The sequence below is a fragment of the Canis lupus genome, chromosome 13 (genome assembly GCF_003254725.2).
Source record: "Canis lupus dingo isolate Sandy chromosome 13, ASM325472v2, whole genome shotgun sequence".
Classification (NCBI taxonomy): domain Eukaryota; kingdom Metazoa; phylum Chordata; class Mammalia; order Carnivora; family Canidae; genus Canis; species Canis lupus.
Genome location: NC_064255.1, coordinates 1,133,043 through 1,157,165, shown reverse-complemented (window position 1 = coordinate 1,157,165; position 24,123 = coordinate 1,133,043). Strand labels below are relative to the sequence as shown.

The window sequence follows — 24,123 nt, the reverse complement described above, 5'->3', positions numbered from 1 at the left end:
TGGAGCCCAGCAGCTGTGCTCTCCCTTCTCTGTCGTCTGTTTCTAAAATGTCTTGGATTGCCTTAGAGGTTCCAATACTCTGCAGAGAGGTCGTTTCTGGGGATGCTGGGATGGGTCCAGAGTGCTGACTAGAGCAGCAATTCTTAAAGTGTGGTCCAAGAGCATCAGCAACCTCTGGAAACTTGTTAAGAATGCAGATTCTCTGGCCCCACTTACTGAGTCAGAAACTCTGGGAGTGGGGGCCTGGCCATCTGTTTGGACAAGCCCACCAGGTAATTCTCATACACCCCAAAGTTTGAGAACCACTGACTTAGATCAAATTGACATTTGGGGGCAATCACAGGCGTGGGGGAATTTATCATTTGCTCTCTTCCTTTTTCCCTCCTTGCCTTCATTTCTCTTTCCACCAGAGACTGCAGGCATAAATGCCTGGCCCAGGGCTGCTAATTCATTCATTCGCTCATTCACTCATTCATTGGCTCTCATTCATCTACTTTCCAGAGGTACCACCCAAGTCCTTGGAGACATGACAGGATCCTCAAGTGATCTAAGCATGAACATTCCCTTCAAGGAGACGGATTGGGATGCATGGGCAAGAGTGAGGGAGAGAAAGTAGTACAGTGTCTTCCCATTTCATGGCAAATTTTTGTTGTTATTGTGATTATAATCTAATTATAATCGAATACTGGAATTGATATGATTTCAGGAAATGCTCCTGTTAGGGACCACACAGGAGCATTGCACCTTATCTTAGTTTCTCACCATTTGGGACTCTCCACTCTTTCCCTCATCCAGTATTCTCGAGATAGCATTCTCTTCTTATTTTTATCACATCCTAGTGATTCTGAGTTTGCTGCATACACTTCCTCTCACACCTTGACACACTGCCCACACCCTCTCAGTCCTCCCTGCACTGGGTCAGAGTGCGTGATGCCAGTGGAGATGAGGAAGTGTCACAATCTGCGGGATCGGGATCGTGTCTGGACCTGGGCTGGAAGTTTCTGTGCCCTTGGATTTCCCTGAGGCTGCACAGGACACTCTGAGAGCAGCTCAAACAGTCATGCATGTTCTGCTCCCAGACTTTGCTCGTGCTCTCACTTGCTTCCTGCCATCTTCCATGGGGCGGGGCGGGGGAGGGGGGGCAACTGACCAGCTTCCAGAGATCAGGTGTAAGTTGTTGTCGCCTGATCCTCAACCTGCAGATTGGTCACCTTAAGACTAGGTCAAATCCCCACCCCCACCCCAGGTATCTAAAAATCCAAAGGAAACTGGCACTTTGTAGTTTTCTTATGCCAAATCAACTTCCTTTAAACTTTCACTTTGCACTTTCTCTCTAGAACCTTCACTTGAACTTCTGTTCTTAGCCAGGCAATGAGCCCCCTCCACTGGACCACTTGCATCCCCTCCTCCGCCCCCCCCTCCTCCCGCCAACACACACACAGATCTTCTGACTGTGGGCAATAAGAACAGTACAAGGCACTTTGCCTCACAGACGCTGGTGGGTTCCTGAAAAACCAGGTCTAATGAGAAGCCTCTTGTCCATTATTAGATTCAGGAAAAAAGGTTTCATTTTAGTGAGCCAGTGCAGGGAAGCCACTGAAAATACACATAAAAATGAATATGCTGCCCATAGTCATGATTGTGTAAGAGTACTCAGCTCAATTGTGACAAAGTTTGCTGTTTTAATATGTCCTTTTCTTAGGGAGATATTCGAAGTATAACATGTATAGTGGGATGCCTGGGAGCCTCAGCGGTTGAGAGTCTGCCTTCGGCTCAGGTCGTTTGTCAGGTCGTGATCCGGGATTTGGGATGGAGTCCCACGTGGGGCTCTTGCGAAGGGCCTGCTTCTCCCTCTGCTTGTCTCTGCGTGTGTCTCTCTCTCTTGCTGTGTGTGTGTCTCTCATGAATAAATAAATACATCTTTAAAATAAAATAAAATAAAATAATGTATAGTGATCAGGAACATGATAATCTCTTTACAACCTGTGATCGTATTTCTTAGCAGGATTTTGCTTTCCAGTGCAGATGGCTTAACATAGTAACATTCAAAGCAGCCAGTACTTAGTTAGGAAATGCCAAGGCCAATATTTGAATGCAGATACAATTTTTAACAAAGGAAAATGTATATTCCTGTAGCCGTTTCTGTGAATATTCACCAGAGGATTAATATACTATTTTTGAATTTAGTCCAACTCCACAAACTCGAAAAAGTCTTTAAGGTGCCAACTCATAAGGCACATAGAATTCCTTGTTCCTTATTTTTGAGTGTGTACTATGTGCCAGGTTCTAGGCAGTTGTGTTATTGTTTGAGACACCAAATTTCATTCTGACTTGGGAGCAGGGCAAAGACAAGAAAGGTCAGATTTGAAGGCTGGCTTCCTCTGGTTCTGTTAAATTGTTAAAGTATTTGTACTTAATAGCAATCTTTAAAATATTTATTGAACTCTCTCTTAAATTTTTAGGTCATTTTTACAAGTCAAGGAGAGAAAGTCAGTATTTAAGCCAGCTCATTTATTGGAAAATGAATGCCAGCACAGCCTTAACTTTTGGTTTTCCAATTGGAAGACCTTAATATCATGACAACATTTTACAATAATGTTATTTCCATCATGCCAGGTGATAATTTAGCTGTAGATTCCTTATGATTGGTGACCATTGGTTCAATCAAGGGTGTTTTCATGTACTGATCCTGTAAGGAGTCACAGAAAGAAAAAAAAAAAAAGCACTTCTTCCTCTGGCACCCTTGCTGGAGAGAGGGGTAAAGGAAGTGGCAGACAGCTAGGCTGGCCCCATCCTCATTGTTCCTTGGGAGAACTTAAAGCGATATCAGCTCAGATCCAGCTGGCTTCCGAGAATCCAGGTCTCCTAAGGAGCAATGAGTTCTATTCTCTTTGCCTCTAAGCTCAAAACTTAGACAACTTCAATGGATCTGGAGACACAGGGATGTGACATGTGGAAAGGCTCCATTCTATTCTTACCCCGTGCATTGTGTCACAATGACTGGTCACACTGCCTATCTTAGCTACATACTCCATTTCACTGTGCCTAACCCCTCTTCCCGTGTACTCTGCAGCCCATGCCTGGCAAGTGGGCCTGCCTCCAGGAATCAGTCTGGGTGGATGCTATGATGTCAGGACACCAAGCAGCAGCATTTCTAACATGTGTTAGACCATGCTTGCCTTTTCCTTTCCCTGGAAAAGTACACAAAGTGCAAGTTGTCTCCCAGGCCATGAGGCACGCATCCAAATGCCCTACGTGGTGGGCCCGCCCAGGCCCAGGAGAGTGTGGAGGAGAACACGAGTGTGTCATATGGGTGTGTTCACCAGTTTTGCTCCCCTCTGTCTCAGCCTTGACCACATTCTTTTGACAGGCCATATGGCCTGGGAGTGACCTGGAATATATTAGGAGCACTGGCTTGTAGAACCCTTGCAGAGCAAGGGAGCAATGGCAGAATGGGATTTTAGACTTGTTAATTCATTTAACATGTTTTATTTATTGAGGATATTTAATATAGTAGGCCCTGTGATTGGTGCTGGGGCTATAACAATGAATAAGGATCTATGGTCTAGTGGGGAGACAAATAAACAGGTAATTATGATACACTATGAATCCGAAAACCTGGATCCAAGGTCCCTACTTAATAGGTTATGAACTTGTGGAAGTCATGCCACTTGTTGGAGCCTCAGTTTCTGAATCTGATAATTAAAAATACTCTGAGGGTTAAATGACATGGATGTATATCAGTGCTGTAAGTACTTATGATTCTTTCCTATCCATTAACATGAACTGACCTCATCAACCCCAAATTATTCTTCATATTCCTCCAAGGACTTGGAAAGGAGACCAAGGGAAAGAAATTTGACCCAGTGCCTAATTCTAGTGATCAAGAGTACAAAAATTAAGTTGCTGCACCAAGTATTTCTAGAGAAAAAGTCATCTGCCTTGAAGTTTTTTTCCAAAGATTTAATTTATTTACTTTTTGACACAAAGAAAGAGAGAGAGAGAGAGAGAGAGAGAGAGAAAGCAGCACACAAGCAGGCAGAGTGGCAGGCAGAGGGGGAGGGAGAAGTGGGCTCCCCATTGAGCAGAAAGCCCTATATAATTGAATCCCAGGTCCCTGGGATCATGACCTGAACTAGAGACAGATGCTTAACTGCCTGAGCCACCCAGGCACCCCAGGAAGATTTTATCAAAAGAGTTTTTCACTGTTTACTGTAAAGTAGGAATACTGTACTATACTGTATATTACATTTTATTGTATTCAGTTATTTTATATACATGAAGTAGAAATTACAAATAGATTTTTTTAGGCTTCAAAGCTATTATTTTGGATGTTCTATCTAGTGAAACAATGATGCAATTGATTTGGGGATGTCATTGACATATGAAATCTTAAAGGAAATTGTATCAGAATACAATTGAACTTTATCAGAAAATCTAAAATAATAAGCCCAACAGAGAAGGGGCTTAAACAACAGAGAAGTTAATTTTTTTTAATTTTATTTTTAAGTAATCTCTATGCCCAACGTGGGGCTCAAACTCACAACCCCCAAGTCAAGAGTCATATGTGCCAGGTGCCCTACCATTAGAGAAGTTAATTTATCTCTCACATAAACATAGCAAGCCAGAGTCATATGGTGGCTAGCTCCTTGATTATCAGGTATTTGGACTCCTTCTATCTTGTTGTCCTATCAGCTTCAAGAAATGATTTTTACTTTTAATCCAAAACCACATTCCAGGCAGCAGCAAGGAGGAAGGCATGAAGGTCAAGCACTACTTTTTTGAGGAGATTTTACAAAAACCAGAACCCAGACCAAGCTGCAAGGGAGGTTGGGAAATGTTGTCTTTACTCTGGGTGGCTGAATGCCTTGCTAAAATTCAGGCTTCTATTACTAAAGAAGAGGGGAATGGATAATGGGTGATGCCCAGAAGTCTCTGCCACAGGATGTCGAGGCCTGGTATTTGATTCTTTATATGTTATCTTATATATATTAGTACCATAAATACTGTTATTGGTCTGGACAGTGGTCACTGTCCCCTTTGCTGCTTTTATGGTTTTAAGTACTATATGGAGCAGTAGGATTCTGTTTGAAACCCTTTGACATGTTGTCACTACTTACTTAGTCGATTGTGGCTACTGGTGTGTGACTTCCTGCTTAGAGTGGGGAGGTGTGAACAAAGAAGGTGGGTGAGGTTGGGAGACAAAAGCTGTCAGGACTTGCCTGGGGATGACTTTGCTGTGGGTTGTGACGAATACCACTGGTACCACATGGCAGCATTCCCTTTGTGGGATATGTCCTGAGGTGTCAGGCAGGCCATGCGAGTGGGTCTTCTGTAGGAGAACATCATTTTTTGTCTTGGAACATGGGATAAGAAATGAGACAGAACATACTAGAAGAAAAATGAGAGCCTTAGAACCTTCTTGGCCCTGTCGCCATATAAAAAAGGCGTGGGGTGGGGGTAGGTGGGGGTGAAGGGGGTTGGCCATGGCAACTAGAAGCCAAGATCTGGTTTTTAAGAACTGGACAGCCAGAGGCTGTGGCTAAAATGTGTAGCTCAGTTGCCCTCAGGGGCAGAGTGAAAACTATAAGCAGACCCGCCGCCCCCCACGCCATGGCTACAGCCCAACGACAATCTCCAAAGATAAATGTGGAGAGACTTAATTACCATTTAAAATTGTCCTGGCCTGACCTCTCTGCCTGATAAACTTTACTTCTGAGCCTTATTCCCTGGTGATACTTACAGGCTTGATTCTCCTCTCCAAGCCTAGGAGAAAATTTATCACCAAACATGACTTTCCAGGTACACAGGGAGGGGAGAGGGAAGGGCCTGTGGATCCCCAGTCTCCCCTGGGGTCTCTCCTGGGGATGCTGCTTGGCTTGGGGCAAGTCTGAGCATGGAGGTTACATACAGAGCATTAATGCCAATATATGGGGAGGATTCTTTCCCTGCAGAAACATCTGGAGTGACACCGAGGAGAGACATACACATTTACACGAGCCTCAGGGGATTCCCATGCCTGAAAGAACTGGCTAGATAGTTCCTATTACACATTTATTTCCTTGAAGGAGGTATTTTATATATTCTACCCTGTAATTCTATTCATTTGGCTCTCCACCCTGCTAAAAAGGAAAAAGGACATACAGTCCAAACAATTTTTAAAACCAAGGTTTTTTTTCCCTCCAAATAGTAAATGTGCAGAATTCATGCAGCATTTACACACATCTGTAAGCTATGACTTGTTTATACCAGCCCTTACAATATTTTTAAAATAAAGTATAATGTTTTTCGGTCTGTATACAATAGCATTTTCTTATATCAACCCCCCACATACGAATGTATTTACCCCTTTTTAGGGTGTAATTACATGTCTAAATAATAATGTACACAATTGATGTATAGGAAGGACATGTATGTTTTATAGCAAACATACCAAAAGGATGTAAGATACTCGTGTTGATTCTTTAGAATACTGTTACTAATAACCTGCAGATTTAGAAAAGGCCACCTAAGTTGGTTTGACCCTATCCTATGTGCTAGAAGATTTATGACCACGGGATGAGAAACTGTTTTAGAGACATCATTTTACCTATGGGGTTGCAGTGGCCCAGGAGGAAAGATATTTTCTCAAGCTAGTTGACTTTCCCATGGCCCAGAAGTGGAACTCCTGATTTCAGAAGGGGCTCTTTCTGTTATATCTCACAGTCTCATCTTGGTTGGAGCTGCAATTTCCCTCCAACAAAAAAATGTTGACTTGATCCCGGCAGCCTGCTATGCTATATCAAGAGCCTCTGGGTACCGGAACTCCAGCCGTAGCCAGCCTCCAGACTTAGCTGTTCCAAGTGTGGTTGGAGGACCAGCAGCTGTGGCTTCACCTGGGGTTGGTTAGAAATGCAGCCAGACCTACTGAATGAGAATTTTAACAAGATCCCTAGGTGATTTCCCTGTAGATTAAATTTGGGAAGAACTGCTCCGTAACTGTTTCTATTGCCAGATTGTGTCCCAAAGACCTATTTGATCATTTTCCTCTGATCCATTAAGAACCTAAAATGACTCCTATTGCTTATCTGTTTCTATGCAAATATTTTAAATGTCCAATCTTGTACAGTTTCCCTGGTCATATACTAGACTTCCTCTCTAGATGGATGGGGGTATCTAGGTATTTAAAGATCTCTCCAGGTGACTAGCCTTCATGGGTCCTTAAATTGGCTGTTTGAGAAGGATTGATCCAAAATGTTGCTTTGGAGGGCAGCCCTGGTGGCGCAGCGGTTTAGCGCTGCCTGCAGCCTAGGGCATGATCCTGGAGACCCTGGATCGAGTTGCATGTCAGGCTCCCTGCATGGTGCCTGCTTCTCCCTCTGCCTGTGTCTCTGCCTCTGTGTGTGTGTGTGTGTCTCTATGAATAAATAAATAAATAATCTTTAAAAAAAAACAAAACAAAATGTTGCTTTGGAATAACTTAGAATATAGGAAAACCTTGGAAACAGCAGACACTTAATCAGGCTGCCTTATTTTTCTTAGATGCCAGATCATAAAAACTGTTTTCGTCCTGACTGTATTTTTCTCTTCTTTCCCTTTCATTGACTTCTCACTCCTAATTTGAGAAAACAAACTATGCTGATTCCCAATTTTCCTTTTCCACTTGTTAATCACTACTAACAGAAGTGAATTTTCCTGGAGGCCCATTCTGAGATACAGTCATTGATTATCTGGATGCTTTATCTGATATTCCAGTGATCACAAGGATTGATGTGGCTAATCTGGTTTGCTAAACACAAGTCTCCACCTATTTCATCATTCCATTAAAGTCCTTTCCGAAGTTGTGTTTTGGTCAAAAAGAACAACATTCTGTGAGTGAGTCAAGGCTTAATCAATTAATGAGCCCCAAATTTTAGAGAAAAGGAAACACTTAACCACGGTTCCCAGCTCTGAAATGTTAACAGATTCTAGGAAAGGGGATTGTTGTATATACTAGAGTGTAATCTATTTCTGTGTTACTGTTTTTGTTCCTAGGGCTCTTCTCTTACTAGCTTACTAGGCAATGGGCAGAGCCAGTCAACAGAGTTTTTGTACTTAGAAAAGACTGTTACCAAACCCAGTGCCGCTCTGGCTGTTCACTGTTACCTCATTACAATGGTGATGTGATCTGCTGAGTATCTGGGTTTACCACTGACCACAGCAGAGGCCTGGGCATTATTTGCTCAAGTGATTTTGTCCTCCTCCTCCCCTCTTTTTTTCCCCTAAATTAAATGTGTGCAAGATGGGTTGGGCTGGTGCAGGGTCGGGATGGGGGTGGTTATCCCACTGAGTACAATGTGTACTTTTTCAGCACTGTGCTACTTCATAAAGTAGACTTTATGAGCTGTATGCTTGCATTTTTGTTTTCTGACTTATTGTTCTCTATCCTACAATTGTTCTATTAATTTGATAGTATATGGTTTCAGCCAAACATTTGTTCCAAATTCTGCCAGAGTAAGGGAAAGTTTCCAGACAAAATCCTGCTCAGGAACCTTCCTAAGCAAGCAGAACTTTTGTCAACCTACTGTACCATTTCCTTGGGGGCTTCAGGAGGTGAGTGGAGTCAACAGCTGGATCCAGGCTCTGCTCATTTCAAGATACCCGGTCTCTCTGTGACAAGACACATCCACAGACAATGCTGTAACCAGCTCAGCGGCAGAAACTCAGGTCAGACAGAAGCAGTGGGTTAGGAACCAGTTCTGGGTGTTGAGAAATGGAGAACAAAAGCTTGTGGGGTCAGCTCCTTCCTTCTTGCGCTGTTTTCCTTCAGGCAGTGCAGGGGCTGATTCACCCCAGAATGACATTCGCATTCCACTCAAGTAGTCTGCTTTTGTAATTCCTTGGGGATTTTCATGAGTATAGAGGTCACTGTCTCTGACAATTAAGCTTTAAAGTTAATTCCCAAGATAAATAGAGCAAATTGACACCACTTTGGTTGTAATTTTTCTTGCTTCAAACTCTAAAGGACAACAGTGAAGCAGCTGCCAGGCTTGGTTCCTGGAAATTCAAGAAACATAGGCATTTTTATTTTCTACCTTTCTAAATGAGGCAGTTTAGGGCCCTCGGACACAACACAACCCATGTAAACGTCTTAATTCTACAATTTTGCTTGCTACTCTGAGAGGACAGAGAATCATTGTTTCCACTTTTTTTTTTTTAAAGCTACATAAGTAGTGGTTTCTTTTTAAGCTAGAATGGTAGAGAGTTGTAATCTTTTTTAATTCAGACCTTGCAGCAGAAAAGCCGGTCTTACTTGTGAGCTGTATTATTCAGTTACACACTCTGCATGGAACAGGGAAAGTAAATAACTGAACACATACTTTATAATTACACGCAGGAGGAATTTAGAGCTGCAGTAGTGGGAGTGGACTTGGGGGGCCTGATCCAGCAGCTGCACTTTCTGGCTTCTCTCTTACATGCTGAGGGGGGTGGGGAGGTGTGGGGGGTTGAAAACAGGAACCTGGAGACCCCAGCAGGAACCCCAGTAGTGAGGGGAGTGGAAGTGCACGAAGAAAATCGAAGCATCTGTCACTCTGGGCCTCAGCTAGCAGGAAAATAATTAGGATTTAGAGAATAAAATGTGAGCGGATACAGGAAATGTAGATATTTTACTCCACCATTTCCTAGACGGTGTTCAGGACACCTCGAGATTTTAACCATTTTGCTGAGGACAAAAAGATTCCATTGTCAACCTAAGCTCAAGACAAGTTGTATACTAGATCTCCTATTGGAGAATCAAAACTCATGTTAGCACAACCAAAGCTCTGGACCTCAGTCCTACGCAGTTAAGGATACCTGTTTAATCTGGTCTTCCCTGCCTCTACTTGATTTCTAAAGTTCATTGCAGCTACCAAATTCTACAAGTTCCTGCTGAGCAAGCATTTTCTAGTTTTTAAGCTGGTTCATCTGATGACAGGGGAAATTGTGATAGTTGATTCAGTTTGTGATAGTTGATTCAGACTTTAAAACTGAGATCATAACACACTCCAAAAGTATAGGGATTTGATTATTCTCATTGTCAATGCAAACTAAGGCTGGTCCAATTTAACAGTACTGACCTGATCTTTTTTTTTTTTTTTTTTTGACCTGATCTTTTAAGTGCAGTGCTGTTACTCATCAACTGTGTGACGCTGGGTCACTTAACGTCAGTGTCTCCAGTTTTGATGTTGAATTAAAAATATGTTCTGGCTCTAACACTTGTCCATGTGCAGGAATATTGATTAGAGATTCTTTTCTAATAGTTCATCCAGTGATTAAACCCTTCCCCACTCATTCCACTACAGAAACTGTTACTTAGAAAAGTAATATCAGTTATTGAAAGATCTTTGGAAAACCAGGAAGAGAAAAAAAAGAATGGCGTTTGGTTAGCAAGTATTTACTACATGCCAGACACTATTCTAAGAGCTTCACTGTGTTATTAGCTCAAGGCCAAACTACACCAAACTGCACTGCTCTGTGAGTCCAGGAACCTACGAAGGCCACTTTTAACTAGTCAAAGGTGGAGCAAATATTAACTCTAGCTAGCTATTCCCAAGGGACCAGCCAAGCAACCAATCACCATTCCCTCATTCCCCTAATCTTTCAAAAGGTGTATTTCAAAGCACAAGCATTCCAATTATCTTGCTTTCACAACTTCCAAGGTTTATGTAAGTATGTGTATATGTGTATGTGTGTGTGTGTGTGTGTGTGTGTGTGTGTTCAACCAGCACTCTACAGGTTATTTGCAGTGTGCTATAAACCCAGGTATTGATAAGGCAGATCAAACATTTTCTCCTACTGTGGTGATAGCTCTGCATTGCTTTATCTTTGGGTTTCTCTCCAGGAGCCAGTGGACTGTGTCTGCAGAGGGACAGTCAGAGTGTCTACAGATCATCACTGAGTAGGGAGCCGGGCACACTGGTAATGTTAGGACAACGGGAGCTGTGCACTGCCACCACGATTGTATGCATAGCATAGGATGCCAACCTGTTTTTAACATTCTGACTCATCTGCTCTGACCTTGCCCAACTCCCTCCTTCCCCTGCACACACTGAAGTATACTCTAGACAGGCTTGCATGAGTCAGGACCTTTATTTGCAAAGGACAAAAACCCAAGTCTGCCTAGTTTAAGCCAGTTTACTGATTCGTGTAACTGACAAGTTCATGGATTGAATAGCTTTAGGCACACCTGCATCCAGGAACTCAAGTTATATTATAAAGGTCTCTCTCAGGACGCCTGGGTGGCTCAATGGTTGAGTGTCTGCCTTTGGCTCAGGGCGTGATCCCCGGGTCCTGGGATCGAGTCCTACATGGGGCTCCCTGCATGGAGCCTACTTCTCCCTCTGCCCATGTCTCTGTGTCTCTCATGAATAAATAAAATATTTTTTAAAAAGGTCTCTTTCTGTCTCTCTCTCTTTCTCTCCCTTTCTTTTTCACAATATATGGCTTCATTCTCCTCCACTATAGACAACTCTCACCCTGAGGCCAGAGGAGATGGTGGTTCATATCCAATTTACATAATCCTTATAGTTTTTGATACCAGGGAGAGTGAATGTGTCTTTCCTTACACATCCATAGCCTGGAACAAAACTGCCTGGTTATACAGTCTATCTCTACCACCTAACTGTCTGATCTTAGACAAATTACTCTATCTTTGTTTCAGTTCCTTTATCTGTAAAGGGAAGATAATAATAACATTACCTTATTGAAATGATAGGAGGATTAAACAAGATAAATGCATCTGAAGCATTTAGAGTAGTTCCTGGCACTTGGTAAGCACTCAGTAAATGTTGGTAGTAGGAGAAGAATAGAAGATTTGGCTGGGCTTGTGCATATGCCTCTCTCTAGATAAATCACTGTGGGAGGGGGAGTGAAGTAATCTGATTGGCCAGACTTGAGTCACATTCCCACCTTTGTGCACAAGGAGGGCAATATCCAAATTACATTTAATCACAGAGACATCATTTCCAAAGAAAGGGCTGTTGGGCAGACAAATAACATATGTCCACCATAGTGCCAATACCTGCTACAATCCTGAGCAGGCCAGGAAAGAGACTGGTAGTCTCAGCCCTGCCTCTAGTATGATTTGGAATGGAGTTGGATTGCCAGTATGATCTCACATTCAGAGGCTGAACCCTGGGTTTAATGGAGCCCTAAAATGGAAGCATCATCTTCCTCACTGTCTCAGGTCTGGGCCCATCTGGATGTTTTGATTCCAGCTCAATAGCTGCTTGGTTACCCAGCCTCAAACATCTGACCCTATATATAATGGGACATACTGTGAACTCGTTTTGCATGGCTGTGGCCCTTATATAGCCTAGTCTGGATTATGGTCCCATGACCCCTGTGGTTCTGACACCCACACTACTACCCACTGCTGCTGCCACACACTTCTGGGGATCTTACCCTACCTACCAGTTTGGACTAGCTAATGCTGACCACACCTAAGCTTGCTGTATAAGAAGACATTGTGTCTTACAGGTCCTGGGGTCAGTTTTCTCATGGTGTCACCTCTGCCCCACCCTAACTTCCTCTTGCGTTGCCCCAAATCCCAACATGTGTTGGTCCTATTTTAACAAGATGAATCTCTACATTATTTCTTAAAAACCTTGCTCTTACAACTGCATTTGTATGCTTTCTTCTTTGCTGGTCATTCTTTCAGGGCTCTTGGCTCTCATTCAAAAACTTCTTCCCATGTTTCCAACCATATGACTGGGTAATGTAATTTAAAATTTTTTTTTTCTTGAAAAGAGCATTATCTTTAATGTCTTAGCCCAGGGCACCAATGTGGAGGCAACATGAGGTGCGATGAACTTGAATCTACATAAATGGCATTTTGGTTAGGATAGAAAGTTCCAGATACTCTATATATGTAATAGCCAGTTGTGTAAGCTAGCTAATAAATTACATTTCCATGTTACTGAGTAGGTATTTATTTTACAATTAATGATTCCCCAAATACAAGAACTTCTAAAGAGCAGATAAAAGCAGCTGCAAATGTGATCTCGGCATAAGTATCAAGAAAGGAAACACAAGCAGCCTCAGAGTTCCAGCTGCTCTCCCCTCATGCTTATCAGCGTTCTTATGATCAGGCATATTTTGAAGTTGGAAGGCACTTTTCCAACAGCTCTTGCCCTTATACATGGTTCTTGAAATATTGCAGACATTCTGGTTCCTATCAAAATAGTAGTCACTGTCACCAAAATTATTCATTTCCTCCTCAGCCTCTGTTCTCTCTCTGGCCCCCTTTTGGCATTTGTGTCTCCCATTCTGATGCTCAAGATGACAAATTCTAATTATGGGGAGGCAGTGACACCACATACTTTAATACGAGCTGAGTGGAGCCAAGGTTAGCCTGTGATTTATGTGATCATTCTACTCACTGGGACAAGCTAGGCTGTCTTAATCCCATACCTTTAGCCTCGCCTCCTCCAAACCAGCCACATTTCCATCTTATTGTTGCAGCTGCAGTGAGTTCCTTGAAACTAAACTGCAGTTTTCCAGAGATGGTAATTCCATCCTCCTGAGCTGATTCAAAGATTAAACAGAGTGCCTTAGAGATCGCGTTCTCAGCAAGCAGCAAGGACAATCGAAAGTTGGTGTTTGAGCCAACAACAATACACATTTCAGATGGAAAGAGAGACTGAAAAAAATTAAAATCACAGGCATTTAAATGAGTTCTTAAAAAAGATTTTATTTATTTATTCATGAGACACACACACACACACACACACAGAGAGACAGGCAGAATGAGAAGTAGGCTCCTCGCAGGGAGCCCGATCCCAGATTCTGGGATCACGCCCTGCGCTGAAGGCAGACGCTCAACCGCTGAGCCATCCAGGTGTCCCAATTTAAATGAGTTTAGATGTTTGATATGGAGCTGCCTTCTATACTATCAAGTGCTAAGTTTTTTGTATCGGTTTCCTGAAAACCATGGTTCCTCAGAGAAATGTGTGACTGGAGCTTACACAGTACAGAAAACAGTTTCCTTTCTAGTTCTCTTGCCAGTCTGTTCTCTGACCTGGAAAGAGCTAATGAATTTTTTTTGCAGAGTTTTAATGTATCTCTCTTTAAATTTTTTTAAAAATATTTTATTTATTTATTCATGAGAGACACAGAGAGAGAGGCAGAGACATAGGCAGAGGGAATGCAGGCTCCCAGTGGGGAGTCCAATGTGAGACTTGATTTCAGGACCTGGGGATCACGACCTGAGCCAAAGGCAGATGCTCAACCACGGAGCCACCCAGGTGTCCCTCTCTTTATATTTTAAAAAAAGATTCATTAATTTTAGAGAGAGAGAGAGCAGGGCAAGGGGCAGAGGGAGAGAGAGTTCCAAGCAGACTCTGAGCTGAGTGTGAAGCTTGATGTGGGACTCAATCTCACAATCCTGAGATCATGACCTGATCTGAAACCAAGAGTCAGGACACCTAACTGACTGCACCACCCAGGTGACCTCTCTCTCAATCTTCCATGAGTGTCTTTTCATGCCTTGTGATACTATAAGTCTGATACCTTATTTTGTAATTTTTAACTGAATGCCAAATGACTAGTATCCCTAAAGCTACCAGAAAAATTAGGATTAGTGAACCAAAAACTGGATGCCAACTTTGTCTTAGAGGTTGTCTGGAGAGCTCTGGCAGCCTGATACATAGAGAGAGGGGGCAGTCAGAATCGGGATGAGTTTGGAGAGCATCCACTCTACTCAGGCAATCTGACTTTCTCATGTCTACCTTGGAAAGAATTTTGACTTTGGCAACACTATTCTCATCCCAGGACAAACTTCACTGGGAATCTAGCTTAGAATAATTAGTATGAGAAGTTTTTCTCCTGATCACCTCCCTTGTCTCTTCCTACCTTATCAAAATCAAGATTTTGTCCTCTTCCTTTTTTTCTTCCCCGAGAGAGAGAGAGAGAGAGAGAGAGAGATCAAGAATGCCTGCAGAGAGGGGAGGAGAGGGGCAGAGGGAGAGAGAGAATCCTAAGCAGGCTAGGCATGGAGGCTAGGCATGTGGGGCCTGATCCCATGACCCTGAGATCATGAACTGAACCAAAATCAAGGGTCAGATGATTAACTGACTGAGCCACCCATGCACCCCTGTTTTGTACCTTCTACTTGGCATCCTACTTATTGTATCACACAGTGGCAGCAATCTTGATGCATTTTATGGCTGCAGGGCCCTTCCCTGGAGGGGACATTGTCCCTGGCTCCATTCAGGAGAGAAAGCTGGGTCCCATCCCCATTCCTGGGAACTCTCACAGCCTTTCATTGTATCTACTGCTTTCTGCAGACCTGACTTCCACTCCTGACTTTCCCTCCTTTGAGTTGTTCAACATTGAACCAATAAATTAGACTCTTGGTCCTTTCTGGCTTTCATAAGGACTGTTGCCTATGCAGTGTGATTTAAAGTGCTTACTCTCCAATATAAACCCTATCGCCATGCCTAAAATTCAGCCTATAGTGATGCATTCCTTTATCTGCACTCTTTGTCAGGGTCCTTTTTTTTTTTTTTTTTTTTTTTTTTTAAATTTAAAAAACTCCAGGGCAGCCTGGGTTGCTCAGCGGTTTAGCGCTGCCTTCAGCCCAGGGTGTGATCCTGGAGTTCTGGGATCAAGTCTGATGTCAGGCTCCCTGCATGGAGCCTGCTTTTCCCTCTGCCTCTCTCTCTCTCTCTCTCTGTCTCTCTCTCTCTGTATCTCTCATAAATAAATAAATAAATAAATAAATAAATAAATAAATAAATAAATCTTAAAAAAAAAAAACTCTGGACAGAAATAATCCATTGGTCACTTAATAGATTGATGCATGATGGAAATAGTGGCTTTGTGAGCTTTCTGGGTCTTTAAAAGAGGGGAAAGTAAGCATAAAAGAGAAGCAAGGATCCCCAAGAGATAAACTGTACAGACTTCATAACTCTACCCAGGGCTGCCTGCTTACACAACCTTGTCATTTCTTTTTCCTGTATACATAAAGTCTTTATATAACCAGTTAGGATAAGCAGAGATTCAATTTAGCAGAGAAACAGAAGCAGATAATGTTTGTTTTATTGACAAGGGAAGCAATCAGCCTTTGTTCACCAACTTATTAAACAGACAAGGGTTCTCCCTGCTGTCCAAACTGCAGTTGGAAGAAATAAGAGATAGGAGGCCCCTTCCTCGGCTCCCTCCTTGAAGTTTTCATGGACAACAATGGCATCCTTGTGTTCATGCTTCCTTACTTTCCTGACATGAACTCTTTGGATCCTCAAACCTCCATGAGCTTCTTACAAAGGCCTACCCACTCTTTCAGGGAACCATGGACAGTTTTCACGCTAGGGTTTTCCTTTTTTCTTATATTGCGAATCTAAACAACTTCCAAAGGATAGAAAGAAAAAATAAAGATCTGGCTGGTTTGGCATTAAACCATTGACATGCCTCCAAATTCTCTCTCATCACTGTCAACATACACAATATGTTTTTCCAGAGCAGTGATCTGTGTGTACACAGAGTTTCATGCTCTGCTTTTTTCACTTTATTGCACCTATCCATTCCCATGTCTTGGCTGGTACTCTAGACTTAAGAGTTTTAATAGCTATAGAGTAGACCATCTTGTTCATCAACCTCAGGCTACATGACCATTCATCCTTCTTCTGTGAGACTCTAGGTAGTTCTAACACATTCAACTAAAATAATAAATTCTAACAACAGTCCTCATTCAGCAACCAGCAATGCCTAGTATATAGTAGAAGCTCAGTAAATGAATTCTGGAATTGCTTTTTATTCATTTCCTGGTTTGTTAGTTCATTCAATAATTATTGAGCTCCGTACAATGTTGACTATGTGCTTGGGAATAACAATTTGAATAAAACAGACTCTATCCTAGCTGCCTAATGTGGAGGTTAGAAAAGTTACCAGTTATCAAGTATTTGAAAGTAGGTGATAGAAACAAAATGAGACTAACTGTGGCTCAACAGTATAAGTGTTTATATTATCCCATTTAACAAGGAGGCTAGAGGGAAGTGGTTCCAGGGATGATTCCATGACTCAACGAAGCTCAGGGGCCCAGGTTATTTTTGTGTTTCTGTTCAATAATCCTTAGATGTTGTATTTTCCTCCTCATGCTTGTCACTATTGGTTGCAAGATGACTGTCATAGTGTCAGCTTTATAGTCTACATTCAGAGCAAAACAAAAGGAGAAAGGGCAACACCAGCAACTTCTCTTCTTTTGTCTGGCTTTTTTTTTTTTTTTTAATCAGGGAGCATAATCTGTCCCAGAAGTACTTCAACAGAGTCCCTCTTATGCCTTATGGGCTAGACTCAAAGCTACAAGGGAGACTTTCCAATCAGCATGCTGGGAGAGAGAAAGGGAGAAAGAGGTTGAGAGTGACTTCTGCATACCCAGCTAACAGTGTCTGTCAACAAGGAACCTCCTGCAGAATGAAATGCCTCCAGGCCACCAGAGGTGGTAGCAATTTGCAGACTCAGTATTCAGCTTATTCCTTCATTCAGAAAAGATTTTTGTGATGGTTTTCTCTGGGCCAGACCCTGAAAATCTAACAGTGAATAGAAGACACTACTCTTGCTCTTACATAACAAAGTCTAGAAGGAAAAATAAGTGGTAAACAAATCACTGTGGTAAATATGATGAGTTTATATCATCAGACACTAATGACCTCATTAGGATTTTGCCCCAAACTCAGTCTCCTCAGGCCCCACTGATCCAAGAGGGACCTTGCTAATTTGATGTAGGTGAGACTCTTTGACCAACCCATTTCGAGGATGTATTTCAAACACAAGTATTGCAATTAGGCTTTTTTTTTTTTTTTCAGTTTCACAAGTATGCTCTTGGTAGACCTTCTGTTCTAAATGGCCCCTCTTAACTATTCACATTGTGGTAGGAATCCGGACACTGATAAGGCAGATGAAACAGCTTGTCCAGTGAGGCTGTAGCCCTTGGCTGTTCTGACTTTAGCCTCTTGTCCTATCTCGCCAGGGACCAGAGGATGTGGCCAGGAAGCAAGCATGGCTGCAAGCCAGCACAGGAGCCTGGGGGGCTCACTGAGTGTACATTGGTAACATTTGAACAAATTGGAGCTGCTGGAAAAATCAGAGAGCAAAGACCCAGCCCTGGGAAAAAAACTGTCAATGGACTACGCCAAGCCCCAACAACGGTTGGGCCACTTGTGGCAACATAAAAGGCCGACATCCCCGCCATGAGTAATATGCTCTTGGCAGCTGTTAAAAGAGGCCTAAAACCCCACTGGCTCCTGGACTCAGCCGGACAGGCCAGGTGCAGGCTGACAGGAGAGCTGTGTTGATTCTAAAGGCCAAAGATGTTATTTTGAGGTTTGACTGTTTATGTCTTATTACTGCTAATTTCCATGAGTTTGCAGGGCTTGTTCTGTCAACCCCATCTCTGGTGGGGAGATCCATCTACACATGAAGGCTATTCATTAACCTATCCCCACCCCCCAATTTTTTATTTGATGAGAGTCATTTCTGGGAATACAACAATCTTCCTGTGGAAGTTTCTTAAGCAATTTGAGTTGGTGTTTGTGGGTCCCTCTCCTCTGAAGTCTCTCACTGTATATGAGCAGGACTGGCCTAGGACATGTTTAAAACAGGTTTACCTGATATTTCCCCTCCCTTTAGTGTGCTTGTAACTATTTAACCAGTGGCTGCACAAATACATTAAAGTATTAGCTTTAGCTTTCACTTCTATAGTTAGAAAAGCCAATGGAAAAGGATCAGATTAATAAGACCCCCCCCCCCCAAGTAATACATAAAATTAAATTTGACATGAAATGTGCAGGAGACAAAGCATTTCTTCCCTGGCACTTAGTCCATTCCCCATGCTGCCCTTTGAGTGTGTAGGCCTCCATCCCACCTAGCCCCTTCCTGACCCCTGGTCATACCTTCCTTTGCTCCCGACAAAGACATTTTTGTTTTTTTCTTATTATAGAAAATTCTAAAAATATACAAAAGAAAGCAAATATAAACCCTAATGTACCCAATCACATGCTGCCATTTCTTTTTATTTTTTTTGAAGATTTTATTTATTTATTCATGAGAGACACATAGAGAGAGAGAGAGTGAGAGAGGCAGAGACACAGACAGAGAGAGAAGCAAGCTCCATGTAGGAAGCCTGATGCGGGACTTGATGTTGGGTCTCCAGGATCACGCCCTGGGCCGAAGGCAGGTGCCAAACCACTGAGCCACCCAGGGATCCCCGCCATGCTGCCATTTCTATATCATCTCTACCTTGACTTTGCCTCTCCACTTCACTCTTATTTTTCTCACAGTTTTTTAAGGGAAAATTCATGGACATTGAGACACACAGCTCTTAGCTGTACAAGTTTGACAAATGGATACACCACCCATTAACTTACACTGCCTTATAGTATAGAATTTTCACAACTCTAGGAAGTTCCCTCATGTACTTTCTCGTCAATCCCCCCAGGCAACCATTGTTCTGATTTTTTTTGTTTAAAACCTTAGGTGGTTTTTTGGGGGCCTGTTTTAGAACTGACAAAGATTTTTCTGATCTGTGTCCTATCTCTGAACTCTATTCTCAGTTTCCTAAGATGAGAGTCCGCTTATCTGCTGAGACAATACACTCTCATCTATGGGTAGGTGCTAATGGATGGATGTGTTACCCCTTTCAAGTCAAATCTTTGTGTTTCACAAAGGTCCATGGAGATATAGACATTAAATACAAAGGATCGATCTTCCAAGGTGAGGTCTTATGCTCAGCTGGGGTAGGGGAGACATGGAAGGAGCCCCTCTATTCTTACCCCTAGGGCCTCATGTATATGGTACTAATTAGGGGAGGATATAGGATTTGTACACAGTTGCATCTCACTTGAGAAATCTTTGCTTGTGAACTCTGTCTACTTCTTCTGTCATTACCAAGGTTTCTTCTCACTGCTTTAGGCTCATCTGCCTGAGCCAAGCTCCTCCGACCATTTCTTCTGGTTGGCTATAGCACTGTTACTCCCTCTTATTCTGAGGCCAGTCCTGACATGGCTGATAGAGGTTCCAGGCCCCTGTTTATGTCCCAGTTGTCAGCCTCTCTGCTGAGGCATGAGTTTGAACATTAGAGATCACTACCTAAAACAGATATTTAGATTTTTTTTTTTAGATTTTTTTTTCTAGTTGATAATACTCTTGATTGATAACAGTGTTCTCTGATGTAAGACAGCTACCTTTTAATGTAGCTCCTGGTTTGACAGTAAAACTGTGCTTCAGTAGAGAGGAATGTTTATTGAACACCTATTATGTGCCAGGTTCTCAATCAGCTTCTAGGATAAGTTAGCAGTAAGATACCCCAAATTGCTGGCCTCCATACGTTATTCACCAGGACTTTGATCCTGCAGATAAACTAGGGCTTGGCTTCACTGGGGAAGACTCAATAACATTGCTCTCATTATAGCTATGATATGTTGGGCATACTATGGGCCCAGCACTTAACATACTTGGTCTCTACTAGTGCTTTTAATAAAGGCAGTGATGTGAGTCTTTAAAAGAAAAGGAGAAGGAAACATTTATTGTATATCAATTTTACACTTGACATCCCACCCTATGAAGTAAGCACTACTATTATCCCCTCTTTACAGATGGTGGAACTGAAGGTTAAATGAGTTTACACAAGTAAGGGCCTTAGAACAGAGCCTGGCCAGTAGAAAGCACTACATAAACATTTACTTCTATTATTATTAGGTAAGTTACTCAAGGTTGCACAGCTAGTAAGAAATGAAGGAGGGGTCTTAAGCTCAGAATCTTTCCCTTACCATATACTCCCTTAGGGATGGTTTCTGAGTCTTCAGACCCAGAAGACATGGCCCTAAACTTGGGTTTAGTTCCTAGTATTTGGCAAGGGGTTGCTGGGATCTGGAATCCACATCAGAACAGGAAAGGTTTCTGCCAAGATAGATGAGAAGCCTGCCTCTGAATTCTGCTTCCTGGAATGCAATCTGCACTGCTGTCTTCTTTGAAAAAGCTATGCTGGTACATATCCTAGTAGCTCAGAATCCTGGTCAATTAGATGGCTATGAATCATAGATTTATCCAAAGCATTATGCATAGGAAATCAATTCATCTAAATATTTATTAAGTTATTATATGCTGATGCAATTAAATAGGTTCTCAGAAATGTGTGCATTTCAGCACGTCTCTGAAATAATCCTTACTATGACCTAGATGCCCTGGCTACCATCTATTTTCTGACTTCATCTTCTGTCTCTCTCCCATTTGCTTACCATGCTCCAGCCACATTGGCTGTCTTCCTATTTCATTGACACATCAAGCTCACGTCCATTTCAGGACATGTGCAGATGCTCTTCTTAGCCTGGAATGCTCTTGGCTGGCTCTTTCCCATCGCTCAGGTCTCAGCAACAGTCTCCAAACTCAAAGAGGGCTAACTAACCTGGAACCACTCCCATCTCCCTTCTGATTTTTAAAAAGATATTTATTTATTTGAGGAAGAGAGAGAATGCAAGCATGGGTGTGTGTGCACATGGAGGGGGGCAGTGCAGAGGGAGAGGGGCAGTGCAGAGGGAGAGAGAGAGAATCTCAAGCCGACTCCATGCTGAGCAGGGAACCCCACTCAGTGCTTGGTGCTCTATCTCAAGACCCTGAGATCATGACCTGAGCCTAAATCAAGAGTCAGACCCTTAGCCAACTGAGCCGCCCAGGCACCCCTCCCCTCTGATTTTTCAAGATTACATTGTCCTATTTATTTCCCACCTAGGTCTAATCTCTGACAGAAATTGTCTTACAATTACTAAACTGCACAAGGAATAGAGAGCCTCATCTGCTAATTTAATGATGTATCCTTGGAGCCTAGAACAGTGATTTCAGTTAATATTTGTTCCATGCATGATGGTTAATAATAATAATAATAATAATGTCTGGGTGGCTTAGATGGTTGGGCGTCTGCCTTCAGTTCAGGTCACGATCTCCCAGTCCTGGGATCCAGCGGGCATCAGCTCCCTGCTCAGTGGGGAGTCTGCTTCTCCTTCTGCCTCTGCTACTCACTTGTAGCTCTTTCTCTCTCTCTCAAATGAATAAATAAAATCCTAAAAAAAAAAATAATACATTCTATTTGGCTAATGTTTTGCTACCACACACAGTCATGTGGTCCTCCCAATAACAGGGGAGACAGGAAGGACAATTATACTTATGTTAGAGAAGAAGAAACTGTCAGTTGTGGAGACAGACTCTAGTCATAGTGCTTATTTCCTATTTGCCTTTTTAAATTTCTTGCATCCCTCCCTACATGTTCAGTATAAGGCTGGAAGCTGGGGGCTTACCACTCCCTTTATCTTGAGGAAACTTAACCTCTGGAGTTTATAAAGGCTCATGTCATAGCAGGGGAAAAAAAGTGCATTTGAAACAGTAAATGAAGACTCTTTGTAGAGCTTCCAGCAGGAGGTCATGAATCTGCTGCTCCTCCGTAGGTCTCTGAAACAGGGAGAAATTTTTTTACCTTTAATGGTTTCTGGAAAAGCTATCCTAAAGTAGAAGGAGGAGTAAAATTATCCTTTGATCCTCTGTTTCTGCTACTCTTGCAGGATTTCTCTGCCGTTAGTGCCTGTAGTTCTTGGTCACACTGCCACTTTGAAGAATGAGGAGGGAGACCAGATAGAGAAGTGGTGGGCAGCAAAGCAAAGTTTATTGAGTCATAGTATAAAGCTCCTGGAGAGGGAGGGGGCCCCGAGAGGGTTGCCCTTGCAGTTTCTATGTTTAGGGGTTTTTGTGAGCTCTTTTGTGGAACTATCTTGAGCAATCAGGGTGTGCTAAGTTGTGCCAATCAGGGCTTTGGCTATGGATCTGTGTACCTTTTAGGTTAATGTCTATAGGCCAATGGTCTTTTCAGCTGATATCAGGGGCTTGTAGCTTCACTGCCCCTTGGCCATGATGGTGAAAAATGCTTTATGGTTAATTGTTTTATTTTAGGACGTTTTGCAGAAGTTATTTCTGTACAAGCTGCAAAGCAGAATGCTAGTGTGGTCCTATCTAAGCTACAAAACAGGATGTTAGTGCTGTTTTATATCAGCTGATTCCATATTCTCCTGCTGGGGACCCTGGCCCTGACTATGTAACTATCCGACTAAGTGTGTGGACACCAAGAGTGTCCTCACATCACTAGTGAAGAAAGTATGAGGTACGATGTCGTCATTGATGAGGGGCGGTGAAGGATAAAGGAGTGGTGGTAGAGGCTGTGGAGGAGGAGAGGGGGAGGGAACTCTCCTTGCAGGTGAACTGGCTGTGTGTGTAGGGGGTGGGGATGTTGTCTCAGAGTAGTGGGTACTCCATGTGACAGAATGACAGATCCTTTTTTAAATTTAAATTTAAATTTTAAAGATTAATTATTTATTTGCAGGGGGAAGAGCAAGTGAGGGGAGGGGCAGAGGGAGAGAATCTTTAAGCAGACTACCTGCTGAGCATGAAGCCAGAGGCGGGGCTTAATCTCAAGACTCAAGAGATCATGACCTGAGCTGAAACCAAGAGTCTGATGACACTTAACCCACTGAGCCACCCAGGTGCCTCCCACTCCCTTTTTAAAAAGGTCTATTTAGGGGCACCTGGGTGGCTCTGTCAATTAAGCGTCTGACTTCGGCTCAGGTCATGATCTCAGGGTCCTGGGACTGAGCTCCACATGGGGCTCCCCGCTCAGGCGAAGAGCCTGCTTCTCCCTCTCCCTCTCCCTCTCCGTCTCCCTCTGTTGCTCCCCCTGCTTGTGCTCTCTCTCTCTCATCGTGTGAAATAAATAAACAAAAACTTTTTTAAAAAGATTTACTTGTTCATTAGAGAGAGAGAGAGAGAGAGAGAGAGAGATAGCACAAATACTTTTTAAAATTTGAGTACAGGGCAGCCCGGGTGGCTCAGCGGTTTAGCGCCGCCTGCAGCCCAGGGCGTGACCCTAGAGACCCGGGATCGAGTCCCATGTCGGGCTCCCTACATGGAGCCTGCTTCTCCCTCTGCCTGTCTCTGTCTTTCTCTCTGTCTCTCATGAATCAATAAATAAAATCTTAAAATAAAAATAAGATTTGAGTACAGTTGACACAATGTTAAATGTTACCTTAGTTTCAGGTATGCAAGGATAGTGATTTGACAAGTTTATACATTATTCTAATTTTCACCACAGCA

General features: G+C 42.8%; 1 protein-coding gene across 3 annotated transcripts in view; it reads left to right on the top strand.

The window, feature by feature from the left end:
• Window positions 1–24,123, top strand: part of STK3 (serine/threonine kinase 3) — a 375,334-nt gene that overhangs the window by 1,392 nt on the left and 349,819 nt on the right. The window lies entirely within an intron of this gene.